The 15,006-nt window shown below is 45.6% G+C and overlaps 1 long non-coding RNA gene across 1 annotated transcript; it reads right to left on the bottom strand.

Moving 5' to 3' along the window:
* Positions 1-1,927: 1,927 nt before the first annotated feature.
* Positions 1,928-14,764, bottom strand: LOC138258789 (uncharacterized). The gene is made up of 3 exons (XR_011198570.1): positions 14,651-14,764; positions 13,471-13,670; positions 1,928-2,665 (listed from the first exon to the last, which is right to left on the bottom strand). It is a non-coding gene; the product is annotated as an uncharacterized lncRNA (long non-coding RNA).
* Positions 14,765-15,006: the final 242 nt, after the last annotated feature.

Raw genomic sequence — 15,006 nt, 5'->3', positions numbered from 1 at the left:
TGACAACTTGTGGAGTATCAGCTTAAGGACAACATAGCAGTAAGGGTTAGGCACATCCAGGGTTGCGAGAAGACAGTGGCTGACACTCTGTCTCGTTCACAGTGGCTTTGTTTCAAGGAGCTAGCACCATATGCGGACCCCGTCATGACCCCAATACCCAAGACGCTGTGGGAACTGGTCAACTCAATCTGACGATGCTAGTGGCCAATACTTAAGCCAGCAAAACTGCAACACACTATCGTAAAAGTTGGGAGGTCTTCCAAGGGGTCACCGGTGTGCCCGGGTGGGGAGCAGCCACCGAGAAGGACATACAGAGGTTTATTGATTGGGCATTTAAACATGGTAGAACTAGCATGTGGGACCTCTATTTCCTATTATGCAAGGTTGGCTTCAGGGATAGACTCACCTAAATCTTTCTACTGCAAGGCAGCCATGAAAGGGTGTGCTAGGCTAAAGCTTGGGCAGCGGGACCAATGCAGGCCCTTGGAATATGCTACACTTTTAGAAATGTTGGCGGTACTGACAACTGTTTGCAGCTCGGGTTACAAATTCATCGTGTTCAGGGGAGCCTTTACGCTGGCCTTTTTTAGAGCCTATCGCATAAGTGAAATTGTTTCACCTTTCAGAAATGACCCCGGGAATAGGTGCCTGCAAGGAGATGACCTTTACCTGGATAGGGGTTACATGACACTCCATTTGCGATAGTCCAAAACGGACCAGGTAGGGAAGTGGAAATAATCTAGGCTGGTTTGCATAAAGGATGTCATGTTGCCCGGTGCCTTGCAAGAGGGCTTATGTGTCCCCAGGACTTCAGAAGGAGGCTCTCTGTTCTGCCACAAGGACGCGTAATTTCTCAGCCAATTCCAGTTCATAGCCATACTCAAGATGGCTCTTGTTAAGACGGGGTTTCCACCGGATAGATTTGGGTCACATTCCTTTTTAATTGGTGCTGCCAAAACAGCCATGGCAAAACGGCTAGGGGGAGGCCACATTAAGAAGATAGGGCAATGGTCGTCTGACACCTACAAGCACTACATCAGGACCACAGGCCCTTAAGTAGTATTCTTTCCTCCACAGCGGACCAAGTCAATGACAGGCACAGGGTTTGGCTATTTGGCCATTCATACATCAAGAGAGCGCAACAGTGGGCAATGACGCATAAGGATTACAAAGGGATCTGGTTGAAGAACACAGCCTTGACCTGTTTAGGAAGGCCAGGAATGAGGTGCCCTCACCTGCTTCCTGACATAGAGCGTGCCCTGCGACCGGAGGACAAGCCGTACGCCATGGTGATTCACCTTGTGGGGAACGACTTAGCCGGGATGGGTTGGAAGGACCTTTAAGCAGCACTATTGTTGGGCCTTACTGCAATATCACAGCTGCTGCGCCCTGCCAAAATTCTGAGGACAGAAATTATAGCTAGGGCAGATTGGAGGGGGTCAAAGGACCAGGGAGCGCTGGGGAGGTCGAGAAGGAAGCTGAACATATCAATGTCAAAAACCTGCAGGACAAACACTTGGGCTTTTTGAGGCATGGATTATTCAGCCTCAAAACACCGGGCTATCACTGGCCACCTATCAGGGCTAGGCATGAACATGTTATTGGTAAACATAGTAGGGGCTCTGGAGCTATTTGGTTTTTCATAAGTCACAAAAGGTGGGAGCTGCCTGCGATCGGGAGACCGCATAGCAGCGTGGTGGAGACAAACATGATTGGCTTGAAGCACAAAAGCCTAAAAGAGGCCTGCTGAAACATTGTCCTTGGGATGCCTTATGGCAGGGACAGGAGAGAGCAGGCGGGGTAAGGGGCCCATAAAGGGTCAGCAGCGAGTGGCCATGCTCCTTGTAGCCCGGGAGGTCATAGGGACTGCCATCGGTAACAAGGGGTGGGAGCCTAGTAACCTAGAAAGTGTAAAGTTGGTATTTTAAAAAAAATCTAAAGTTGCACATCGCGAATGCAGGATGGCACAAGGAGAAAGTACGTTAAAAAAAAAACATACAAGCAGCGCATTTTATTTACTTAGTGACAGCACTGTGAAGACTGGGTTTGATCGAAAATCAGTCTGGGATGAAATGCTTCATAGGAAGAAAGGATTTAGCCCTTTATATCCAGCAGCCTCACATAAGTGTCCTGGTCAGCTACTGCTTTGTTGCTTTACATTCATTGCTGAAAAGCCCACCCATAATTGAGACATTTTAAATGGAAAGGGCTTGATTCACAAAGTGATGTATGATGTAATATTCCCACAATTAAGTCATCTCCTGGGAAGTGGGAACTACAGAGCAGAGAGGCTCTCGAAAGTTAGCGCACATAGGGCCATATGTACGAACACTTTTTCCCATAGACACAGAATGGGTAAAAACCTTTGCTACATCTGGCCCATACTCCTTAACCACCCATTTCCACCATGTGAACAGTAAGCTATTTACTCCTACTTCAGGAAGAAACTGACAAGGAACACCAGAAAACTTTTCTGGGATTCAGGAGCCATGGTTTGTCTACCTGGAAAAAAAATTCCCTATGAAAAGGCAAAAGCGTGCATTGATGTACTATATTCATGCCCAGCTGCTGTCACAGATGTGTAATTGGAAATTCACACAATAGTTCCAGAATACTCCAGGATTCCTGTGACTGTTGCAGGGTTCCTTGGAAACACGATGTGAATCTAAAAAACAAACAGATCTGTGCTTAATCACAGGAGTATACCAATGGATGCAAATGTACATGATATTTTAAGAAACTGTCCATATTATATATTTCGTAGGCAGAACATTGCAATGGGAACAAGATCAAGTTACTACATGTCCAGGTTTGACACAAAAAGTAAGGACTAGGGCTGGTCTGTCTAGCCATTATGGTCAAAGCACTTGGACTGATTGGTTTAACTCACGGGCATTGGCCAGGATTAGTGGGAAGGGGCTACATCCTAGAATGGACTTACACTCTGGTGGACAAATTAACTTCCTTGTCATCTCTGATACCAATGTTTCAAATGAGAAGTTCTTCCTACCTCTTTGGTAGTGTTAATGAGCAGGTTTGATAGTGCAAAGCTGGAGGCACTTGTTTGGCATGCTTCGTCAAACAATCAATCAGGATATCTAAGGCACTGCAAATTACCTAGCAGGGTATCCAGGTGTTTGCAGGTCCAGGGGCTCATCTGAACAGTCAGGTCTTGAGGGCCCTTCGGAATACCGAAAGTGAGGTGATGGTCTGGAGTTGCATGGAGAGGCTGCACAAAAATCAGGGGGAAAAGCAAGAAGAAAGCAGTGAGGAATGAAGGAAAAGCAAGGAATAGGCACTCAAAAAACAGAGCAAAAGCAAGGAGAAGACATGAGCAAGAGCGATGCAGCAGTACGGGGAGAGCTGGGCCTGGGACCTACTTGGTGTTGGGGTGGGCAACCTTTGTCCTGAGGACTAACTAGAGTGGAGCACCTGATAGATCTCCAGAAGTCATGTAAATACGCTGTACCCAAATATCAACTCGCCATTTTCATCAAGTACTCACATGTACAATGCTTTATATAAAATCTGCTTCAAATTTACAGGCTTTAAGATCAGATGCCATGGGTGCTTCTCATAACACCAAGGATTCTTCTAACATGACACCAATGTTGACAAACTACCATTAGCTTTCAAGATATGCATTGGAGACCCATGCTTTGCACATTGCTCTTTGTTAAGCCTGTCTCCTCTGCGACTATGAGGGTTCACACTGACAAAGGTTGTGATTATCCCTTGAAGTGGGAGCCGCTAATCCGAATAGTAATCAAATTTTTTCCTTGGGTCTTTCAGGATCTTTGAAATTTGAGATAGTCAGTTCCCAGCCTCAGCTGTGGTGTGTTCCAATCCAAAACTATCTGCCCACTGTTCACTGGGAGGAGCACTAAGCGCAGCAAGATCATCTACCAAAGTTCTTGTATCCAGTTAGTCAGGTAGATAAAATACATTGGCTGGCTACACGTCTGGTTGGTAAACAAGAGACCCTACGATTCACAAACCAGTTCAGCTGATGACCATAAAGCTCTGTGTATGAGGCAAAACATTTAAAAGGTTAAATTTTCTTGTACATGGACTCAGAGGGTGGTTTCCAGGGAATGTGTTGTTTCATAGCCGACAACAAGTGTGTGGCATAGTTTTGGACTCTCTGCAGTTATGAGAGAGAAAGGCCGGGGAGGGTTGGCATATAGGCCCTCATTATGACTTTGGGGGTCTCAAAACAAGACTGACAAAGCCACGGGCTCCAGGAGACCGCAGTGCTGGCGGTCTCCTGACCACCATATTATGGATACTGCTGGATTTCCTCCACACTTTGGGTGGAAATCCAGCAGTATCCATGCTGGCGGTTGGAGGCGTCTGGGCGGTGCTACCAGCGGCACCGCCCCACCATTAGGATACCGCCAGCTGTATTTTGACAATATAGACGGCCTGGCGGTGTCCTGCTGGCAGGGAGCTGCTGGCGGTAGCAGTGCCCCTTCCCTGCCAGACAAACTCCTTGCCGGACAAGGTAAGTCAGGGTCTGACAGGGGAGGAGGTGTGTCAGGATGGGGGGTGTTCTGTCTGAGTGTGTGGTGTATGCGTGTACGTATGAATGTGTGTGTGCATGTGTGAATGCGTCTGTGAGTGTTGTGGTGTATGCGTGGTTGTGTGAATGTAAGTGAATGTGTGTGGGGTGCTGTGACTCTAGGGGGGCGGGGGGACCAGGTGGTTGATGGGGGTGGTGGGGGAGCCATCTACTGGTGACAGGGAAGGAATTCCCTGTCACCGGTAGCCCTGCCATCATGGTTTTTGTGGCGGTGCTAGTGCCCCGGAAACCATTTCGGTAGGCCGACTCATTATACCGCCGGCGGTCTTGTGTGGACCGCCAGGTCGGAGATGCACATTTCTGGCCCGGCGGTTCACACCATCATGACGATATGAGTGGAGATGTGGCGGGTTGGCAGTAGCCAACCCACCACACTCATAATGTGGCGGTTTACACCGCCAGCCTGTAGGTGGTGATACCGCCACTTTAACCATCTGCTACAGGGATCCAAGCAGGCCAGAGCGAGGATGAGAGTGTTGTTCTGATAGTCACTGCTTAACCTTGGAGCCCAGATAGAAAATAGTGAAATGTTGGTGAGATTAATCAATTGTATCACACAATTTAAGAGCAGTTGTGTGCTTTATACATAGGGGTTTAGGGAGTGTCCAGTTCAATAGGACAGAATGAAAAAAGAAGGAGGCAGGATGACAGGGTCCAGGTGCACAATTTCAGAGTTTTCACCACTCAGGTAGAGACACTTCTTCTAGAACCAGAGGTGAACCTGTGAAAGGCATGGGACAATGTGTGAATTGTGCCAGGCTCATCCTGAAGCTTAAGATGGAGCTTTCTATCATTGCCATCCAAGTGACAGCCATTACTATGTGAAGATAGGATGTCAGTGAGAGGGACCGTGTAGACCTGACTAGAACTGGTGAAAAAGCAGAGTCCTAGGGCACATCACACTTGATGCTAAATATTTTAGAGAGAAATTGGTCCAGTTTAACATGGCTTTGTGGATTTAATGGAAGGTAGAAAACCAGGACAGTCCTCTTCTCTGAAGCCATTTGTTACTGACAACCTTTCGATTAACGATTACTAGTCCATAGTGTCAAGTGACTGAAAGGTCTAATAGGTTCAAAACTGAGGAGTATCCTTGTCTCTGGAGTGGGCTAGTTCTTCCCTTATGTTTAGTAGCATGGACTCATGTCAGGCTGAAAGTCAGGACATGAGTCATGTCCATGGGGGTTGTGCGTCAAGGGTGACGCTAGTCGGGTTAGAGGCATTATTTATGCCTCTGCCCATACTAGCATCATTCTTTGACGCACAACCTCCTGTTCCACCTAAGCCCCCCTAACCCGGTTGGCATCCTTTTTTATGACTTTAGCCGGGCCTTACCGTCGGCTACCGTCATACCATAAATATGACACCCGGCCGGTGCCTTGGAATGGCGCTAGCCGGCGGTATACTTTTTCACGCAAAACTGCATCACAAGTCCGCGCTAAATCACAGCTTTAAGGCACCTGGCACTGGTTCACTCCCTGCTTTCAGTTTCAAGTCCAGCCTTGTCTCAGGTAGAAGTTACCATGTTAAGCCCCATGATATGAACTCTGCTGTGCCCTTTCCCTGTGTCGGAAACAGCTCACAACATGATTTTGTCTTTATTTCTTGTTTGAATCGTATTTTTGACTTGTAACTAATTTTGTAATTCTGATATTATACTGTGGATGTTCACTCCCACGGTGCCACAATCAGGTGCAATTGTTGGCTTGTTTGTTCCCTATGCAAATTGATAATAAGCACATAAATAACATTTTTGTCTTGCTTGTGCCTCATAAAAATGAATAATAAACACATAATCTCTTGTCCTTAAGTGTCCCTCCCTTGCGGCTGAGAAGAGGATGTTAACCAAACAGCAAGCTCGTGATTCCGATCAACATATAATCATATACTTCGCAGCAGCATTTTAATTTGATAGAAAGGATCCGTTTCCATGACAACCTCGGCTTGTTTACAGACTGTCGCTTGCAAACAACATTTCCCTCTTACTCAGGCGGATAAAATATTCCTTGCACTCAGATACTGTAACCTGGCTTAATGTATTTTAGCAACTGACTTTATAAGGGTAGGTGTGAGCCACTGCCTACCTGCATTTTCTCTGCTCCCAGAAAGCATTTGTGATACTGGCATATTCATTGGCAAAACAAGAGACTATAGCATTAATGGCTTTTATATACATTTCAGAGATAGGATGCCATGATTGTAATCCTTTGCAGAAAGGTTGGATCATATGAGGGGCAGTCGACTTGTTAGCCAATCAGGACACTGGCTCAAAGTTCGGAAGACCTGGGTCACCTTGGCAGCTCAGGGAGTGCCAATGTGACCCAGCATCCTGGATTCCAACCTACCAACTGATCTGATGGGTTCGGATGGCACTGAGCGAAGGTTTCCTAATATTATTTCCAAATATGGTTCCTTTTTTCAATGTGTTCAATACCTGGATCTGTGACTAAGCTTTGAAACCACATCTGGTTTTAGCATTTCTGCAATGTTTTTCCAACATTTTTGCCAATTCGTGAACATATTTTTCTATCGTTCCGGAATTCGTCGGGAATGCGTTGTTTTTATTCTGAGTGTTATAATCCTTTTGTCTCTGCAGAGATACATCGATGCATGGGGGCACCTACCTTCACTTTAGGCAAAGGCCTCACCATGTCACCGATGTGAATGACAATATTATTTTGTGATTTAAAAAAAGGGAAAACGAAAAGGTTTTCCTTTATTTTTAGAAACATTTACATTCCCCCTAAAGTGCACGCATTTGACGTGATAGAACCACTACTGAGGTCTTTTGTGGTAATGTTTTAGCAGTGCTAGGACGCGCGACGAAATGTCACGCCTAGTTAAAGCAGCAAAGGTTATGTGAAAAAAATTATCTTCTCAGCTCCTTCCTTGTGACATTCCTTAGGTAAACGAGAAGGTTTTTCGTTTACCCCCATAACACCATTTGCCCAAGCTATTTTTCGTGTCCATTACATTCAAAGAAGGTACTGTAGTGTTGGCCTTTGTCGAGGCCAGTCCAACAGGCGGTGTCCCATAGGGGGGAAATTAGTTACACCCCTCCCCTGAGTGTTATTATGGCCGTGCCTAAGGGGTGACGTGGGATAAAGTATATATGCAAGTAGACAGGGCGGGAAGATTCATTCATGCCCACGTTGATAGCATTAAAGCATATCCTATAGTTGATCTGAATCATGTGTGGTTTGTCTGCCCGCGACTTCACAGGTACCTCCTATAAACTCTCTGCCTCCCATTTTACCTTCCTGTTTAGGGTGGAGCTGCTTGCAAAATGCTGTTGTATTTAGAAAAGAGCTTGGAACCGGTTTATTGCTTATCACTTGGTGGACTGCGTGGCATTCTTCTTTACAACCTCGCCACTGGTTACGGCTGACATATAATCATTTCCGTTGCTTTCTGAGGAGCAGGGACCAAGCACTGATTTATTCAACATAATCAATGCCCGGCTGCTGCTCCAGATGTGATTTTGTTCTGTTTAACTTTTAGTGCCCTGCAAACAGAAGCATGGCTGCGAAAATGTGCTCAGCAGGACAAACAAAACTGCAAAAATGTATTTTAAATAGTTAACTTTTTGTTTTATTTTGCCAAGTCTACTTTTCTTTCTATAGTTAACCTTTGTTTTATTTTGCCAAGTCTACCTTTCTCACTTTGCGCTGGTGTTTTGTTTTTGCTTGTCTGCGCTGTTCTCAAAGGATGACTATTATCTTGTTCTAAATATTGCAAAGCAGCATTGTTTCTTTCTTATGTGTAATTTTCAAAATTATGCTTTAGCAGATAATCGTGCAGCACGACCCAACCCACCCTACTCCAATCCAATCAGCCCCACTCCAATCGAAACCACTCACCCCAATCCACTCCAGTTCACCACACTCCAATCCTCCCAACCCACCCTACTCCAATACAAAACAATCTGCTCACTCTAATCCAACCAAATCTGGCCCCCTCCAGTACAGCGATCCAAAACAATCTTCCCCACTCCAATCCACAACAATCTGCCCCATCCCAATCCAAAAGTCTGCCCGTTCTAATCCAAAGCAATCTGCCCCACACCGATCCAAAACAATCTGCCCCACTTCAATCTGCTCCACTCCAATCCAAAACAATCTGCCCACTCCACTCCAAAACAATCTGCCCCACTCCAATCAGCCCCACTCCAGTCCAATCCTCCACACTTTGATCCAAATCGCCTCGCTCCGTCTCAATCCACCACACTCCAATCCTACCAACCCACCCCAATCTTCCCTCCTTTAATCCAAAACAATCTGTCCCACATAATACAGCAATCCAAAACAATCTGCCCACTCCAATCAAAAACAATCTGCCACACTCAAATCCAAAACAATCTTCTCCAGTTCAATCCAAAAATATTTTGCCCCACTCCAATGTAAAACAATCTGCCCAGTTCAATCCAAACCAATGTTCCCCAGCCCAATCCGCCCGCTGCAATCTAATTCCCCCCACCCCAGTCGAATCCACCCCACTCTGCCCCACCTCAATCTGCCCAACCCCATTCTACCCCACCCTGATCTGCCCCACTCTGATCTGCTGCACTCCAATCCAAAACAATCAGCCACACTCCAGTCCAAAACAATCTGCCCCACTCGTATCTGTCCAACTCCAATCCAAAACAATCTGTCCTACTCCAACCCAAAACAATCTGCCCCACTCCAGTCCACCCCACTATAATCCAACAAATCTTCTCCATTACAATCTGTCCCAGTACAATAAAAAAACAAGCTGCCCCACACCAACCCAAAAACAAGCTGCCCCACTCCAAGCTAAAGCAATCTGCCACACTCCAATCCGAAACAATCTGCCCCATTCCAATCCAAAACAATTTGTCCCAATCCATAACAATCAGCCCCACTTCAATCTAAAACACTCTGCCCCACTCCAATATGCCCCACTCCTATCCTACACAATCTGCCACACTCCAATATGGTTCCTTTTTTCAATTTGTTCAATACCTGGATCTGTGACTAAGCTTTGAAACCACATCTGGTTTTAGCATTTCTGCAATGTTTTTCCAACATTTTAGCCAATTCGTGAACATATTTTTCTATCGTTCCGGAATTCGTCGGGAATGCGTTGTTTTTATTCTGAGTGTTATAATCCTTTTGTCTCTGCAGAGATACATCGATGCATGGGGGCACCTACCTTCACTTTAGGCAAAGGCCTCACCATGTCACCGATGTGAATGACAATATTATTTTGTGATTTAAAAAAAGGGAAAACGAAAAGGTTTTCCTTTATTTTTAGAAACATTTACATTCCCCCTAAAGTGCGCGCATTTGACGTGATAGAACCACTACTGAGGTCTTTTGTGGTAATGTTTTAGCAGTGCTAGGACGCGCGACGAAATGTCACGCCTAGTTAAAGCAGCAAAGGTTATGTGAAAAAAATTATCTTCTCAGCTCCTTCCCTGTGACATTCCTTAGGTAAACGAGAAGGTTTTTCGTTTACCCCCATAACACCATTTGCCCAAGCTATTTTTCGTGTCCATTACATTCAAAGAAGGTACTGTAGTGTTGGCCTTTGTCGAGGCCAGTCCAACAGGCGGTGTCCCATAGGGGGGAAATTAGTTACACCCCTCCCCTGAGTGTTATTATGGCCGTGCCTAAGGGGTGACGTGGGATAAAGTATATATGCAAGTAGACAGGGCGGGAAGATTCATTCATGCCCACGTTGATAGCATTAAAGCATATCCTATAGTTGATCTGAATCATGTGTGGTTTGTCTGCCCGCGACTTCACAGGTACCTCCTATAAACTCTCTGCCTCCCATTTTACCTTCCTGTTTAGGGTGGAGCTGCTTGCAAAATGCTGTTGTATTTAGAAAAGAGCTTGGAACCGGTTTATTGCTTATCACTTGGTGGACTGCGTGGCATTCTTCTTTACAACCTCGCCACTGGTTACGGCTGACATATAATCATTTCCGTTGCTTTCTGAGGAGCAGGGACCAAGCACTGATTTATTCAACATAATCAATGCCCGGCTGCTGCTCCAGATGTGATTTTGTTCTGTTTAACTTTTAGTGCCCTGCAAACAGAAGCATGGCTGCGAAAATGTGCTCAGCAGGACAAACAAAACTGCAAAAATGTATTTTAAATAGTTAACTTTTTGTTTTATTTTGCCAAGTCTACTTTTCTTTCTATAGTTAACCTTTGTTTTATTTTGCCAAGTCTACCTTTCTCACTTTGCGCTGGTGTTTTGTTTTTGCTTGTCTGCGCTGTTCTCAAAGGATGACAATTATCTTGTTCTAAATATTGCAAAGCAGCATTGTTTCTTTCTTATGTGTAATTTTCAAAATTATGCTTTAGCACATAATCGTGCAGCACGACCCAACCCACCCTACTCCAATCCAATCAGCCCCACTCCAATCGAAACCACTCACCCCAATCCACTCCAGTTCACCACACTCCAATCCTCCCAACCCACCCTACTCCAATACAAAACAATCTGCTCACTCTAATCCAACCAAATCTGGCCCCCTCCAGTACAGCGATCCAAAACAATCTTCCCCACTCCAATCCACAACAATCTGCCCCATCCCAATCCAAAAGTCTGCCCGTTCTAATCCAAAGCAATCTGCCCCACACCGATCCAAAACTATCTGCCCCACTTCAATCTGCTCCACTCCAATCCAAAACAATCTGCCCACTCCACTCCAAAACAATCTGCCCCACTCCAATCAGCCCCACTCCAGTCCAATCCTCCACACTTTGATCCAAATCGCCTCGCTCCGTCTCAATCCACCACACTCCAATCCTACCAACCCACCCCAATCTTCCCTCCTTTAATCCAAAACAATCTGTCCCACCTAATACAGCAATCCAAAACAATCTGCCCACTCCAATCAAAAACAATCTGCCACACTCAAATCCAAAACAATCTTCTCCAGTTCAATCCAAAAATATTTTGCCCCACTCCAATGTAAAACAATCTGCCCAGTTCAATCCAAACCAATGTTCCCCAGCCCAATCCGCCCGCTGCAATCTAATTCCCCCCACCCCAGTCGAATCCACCCCACTCTGCCCCACCTCAATCTGCCCAACCCCATTCTACCCCACCCTGATCTGCCCCACTCTGATCTGCTGCACTCCAATCCAAAACAATCAGCCACACTCCAGTCCAAAACAATCTGCCCCACTCGTATCTGTCCAACTCCAATCCAAAACAATCTGTCCTACTCCAACCCAAAACAATCTGCCCCACTCCAGTCCACCCCACTATAATCCAACAAATCTTCTCCATTACAATCTGTCCCAGTACAATAAAAAAACAAGCTGCCCCACACCAACCCAAAACAAGCTGCCCCACTCCAAGCTAAAGCAATCTGCCACACTCCAATCCGAAACAATCTGCCCCATTCCAATCCAAAACAATTTGTCCCAATCCATAACAATCAGCCCCACTTCAATCTAAAACATTCTGCCCCACTCCAATATGCCCCACTCCTATCCTACACAATCTGCCACACTCCAATCCTAAACAATCTGCACCACTAAAAGCCAAAGAAATCTGCACAACTCCAATACAAAACAATCTGCCCACTCCAATCTGCCCCACTCCAATCTAACACACTCCAAGCCAAAACAATCTCCCCCACTCTAATCCAAAAAAATCTACCCCACTCCAATCCAAAACAATCTGCCCCATTTTAATCCGACCAATCTGCCCCACTACAATCCATAATAATCTACCCCACGCCACTCTGCCCCAAATCAATCCAAAACAATCTGACCCATTCCAATCAAAAACCATCTGTCCAACTCCAATCCAAAACAATCTACCTCACTCCAATCTGCCCACTGCTAACCAAAACAATCTGCCCCACTCCAATCTGCCCACGACAATCCAAAAGAACCTGCCCCAATTCAATCCAAAACAATCTGCCGCCCTCTAATCCAAAACAATCTACCCCATCTCAATCAAAAAATCTGCCCCACTCCAATCCACCCCACCCCAATCCAAGCTACCCCACCCCAATCCAATATTCTCCACTCAATCCAATCCACCTCTCTCCATTCCTGTCCAGCCAACTCCAGTCCACGCCACTCCAACCCAACTCACCCCTCTCAATCCAACTCACACCACTCCAACCCAATCCACCCAACTACAATTCATTCCACCCCATTCCAATCCACTCTACCACACCACACCCAATCCAATCCAACCCACCCCACTGAAATCCACCCCATTCAGTCTACCCCACCTGATTTCAATCCACCCCTCTCCAAACCAATTCACCACATCTACTCCTCCCCACTCCAATCCAACTCACCCCACTGTACTCCAATCCACCTCACTCTACTACAAATCTACCCCACTCAACTCCATTCCACCACACTGAAATCCAGTCCCACCCTCCCTACTTCAATCCATCCCACCCCACTGTACTCCAATCCATGCTTATCCACCTCACTACATTCTACTCCAATCCACCCCACTCTACCACAATCCACCCAGTTCTATCCACCCCACCCCAGTTCAATCCACCTCACTCTAATCCAACCCACTCAAATCCAGTTCACCTTAACCCACCCACTCCAGTCCAATACAGTCCACCTTAATCCACCCCACTCCTGTCCAATTCACCCCAATCCACCCTACTCCAACCCACTTCAACCTACACCAGCAGAATCCACCCACACCAATCCAAACCACCCACATCAATCAAATCCACCCCAATCCAAACAACACCCTACCACTTAATCCAATCCACCCCACTCCACTCCAGATCACACCATCCCACTCCAATCCTTCCCCTCCAATCCAATGCAATCCAGTCCAGTCGAGTCCACTCGACTCAAGTCCAATCCACTACAATCTACCCTACAAAAATGCAATCCAATTTAACTGTCAAACACTAACCTGTTTGTTCCACGGAGACACAATATTGACCAAGTTGATTGTTCGCAATTCCTTCTACATGTTGCGTGCCTCCCACTTAAAGGCACATTATTGGCACCAGAACGTCCGGGTGGAAAGGGGATGGATGGAGAGAGAGACACACTGGAGCCACAGGTCTGGATCCAAACGAATAGTGATGGTTCTCGAAGAGCTGGAATTTCCTACGGTAAATTACACATCAGTCAAACAACTCATAACCCATGTATGTAATAGTCTCTAACTGTGCAAGCTAGGTGCACCTATTAGGGTCCCCTTTCCTGCTTTAGATGACTCCCTCTCTCTAGGAATTTTTGGGAAACAATGTGGATTAACTTTAATTAAATAAGAAGCTTGAACCTCCTAGAGTATTTATAACTACTCCCACTGTGACCCCAGAGTTGTCCCAAGTCACTACAATTAACGCCTACCTAAATGTTCTTGAAGTTCTGTGGATGCCTTGCTTGATTCACATTGCTGGGGTTTCCCAAGATGCTGACTCACTCAACTTCATAGACATTTAAATAGATAACAAATAATGACAACACATTCTCAGGTAAATAGGGTTTGCAGACATTCATGGGTTAATTAGCGCACTGTACTTCATAATTCCAAGGAATACAATTCAGTGTTTTTGATCACACTGAAAACATAGGGTTAATATCAAAAGATCACAGTCCAAAGCTTGAATCACTCAGGGAACATAGGATTAATATCAAAAGATCACAGTGCAATGTTTGAAACACTCTGGGAACATGGGGGGAATGTCAAAAACACAAGTGATCGGTTTTATCACTATCACATCACAGGGTGAGCTGAGCAAAGCAAAGACAAACTTTCAGGACATACACTGAATGCTCTGTATCACCAGCATTAATTTAGAATTATGTAAATGTCATATTAAACTTAGCGATAGCAAACGTATTCACAATACATCGTTTTTATAGTAATTGCGCAAAATAATTTCATTCCTGCGATATTTAGCAAGCAACAATGTTGAGCGTTACTACGCGACAAGCAGTGAGCTTCCCAGTGATCTTAAACGCCAATGATGTTCCTTTTTAAGCGCATAGCGCTCCGAAACACCCGACTGTTGAATAGCAAATCAGCAAATGTCAGGTTTTCACAAATAAATGCTTTCCAGGCACGCGCAGCATGTTACCACCTTTTTAGTAGTTAATTCTCTCGATCTCTTCCTCTCCCCAGAAGCGGAATTCAAGATACAGGACTGAACGTGAAGATAAAATGTGGAGAAGCAGAGACTCCTTCTCTGCAGCCAGTGACCTTTACAGCAAGTAATTCACTCAGGCTGGGTATGGTTTAAATACCTGCTGCATCTGGACACACCCAGTCTGAGTCATAGGGATGCTAAAGGCTTGAGCTCCATGTGTCCTAAACAAACATTGGTCTAAAACAAGCATTGGTGCCAACAAGTATTGGTCTAAAACAATCATTGGTCCCAACAAGCTTTGGTCTCTGTAAAAACGTCTTATGGGGTTACAACAAACATTGGTGCCTGCA

The sequence above is a fragment of the Pleurodeles waltl genome, chromosome 9 (genome assembly GCF_031143425.1).
Source record: "Pleurodeles waltl isolate 20211129_DDA chromosome 9, aPleWal1.hap1.20221129, whole genome shotgun sequence".
In the NCBI taxonomy this organism is placed as follows: Eukaryota; Metazoa; Chordata; class Amphibia; order Caudata; family Salamandridae; genus Pleurodeles; species Pleurodeles waltl.
This window is presented reverse-complemented; position numbering and strand designations above follow the sequence as displayed.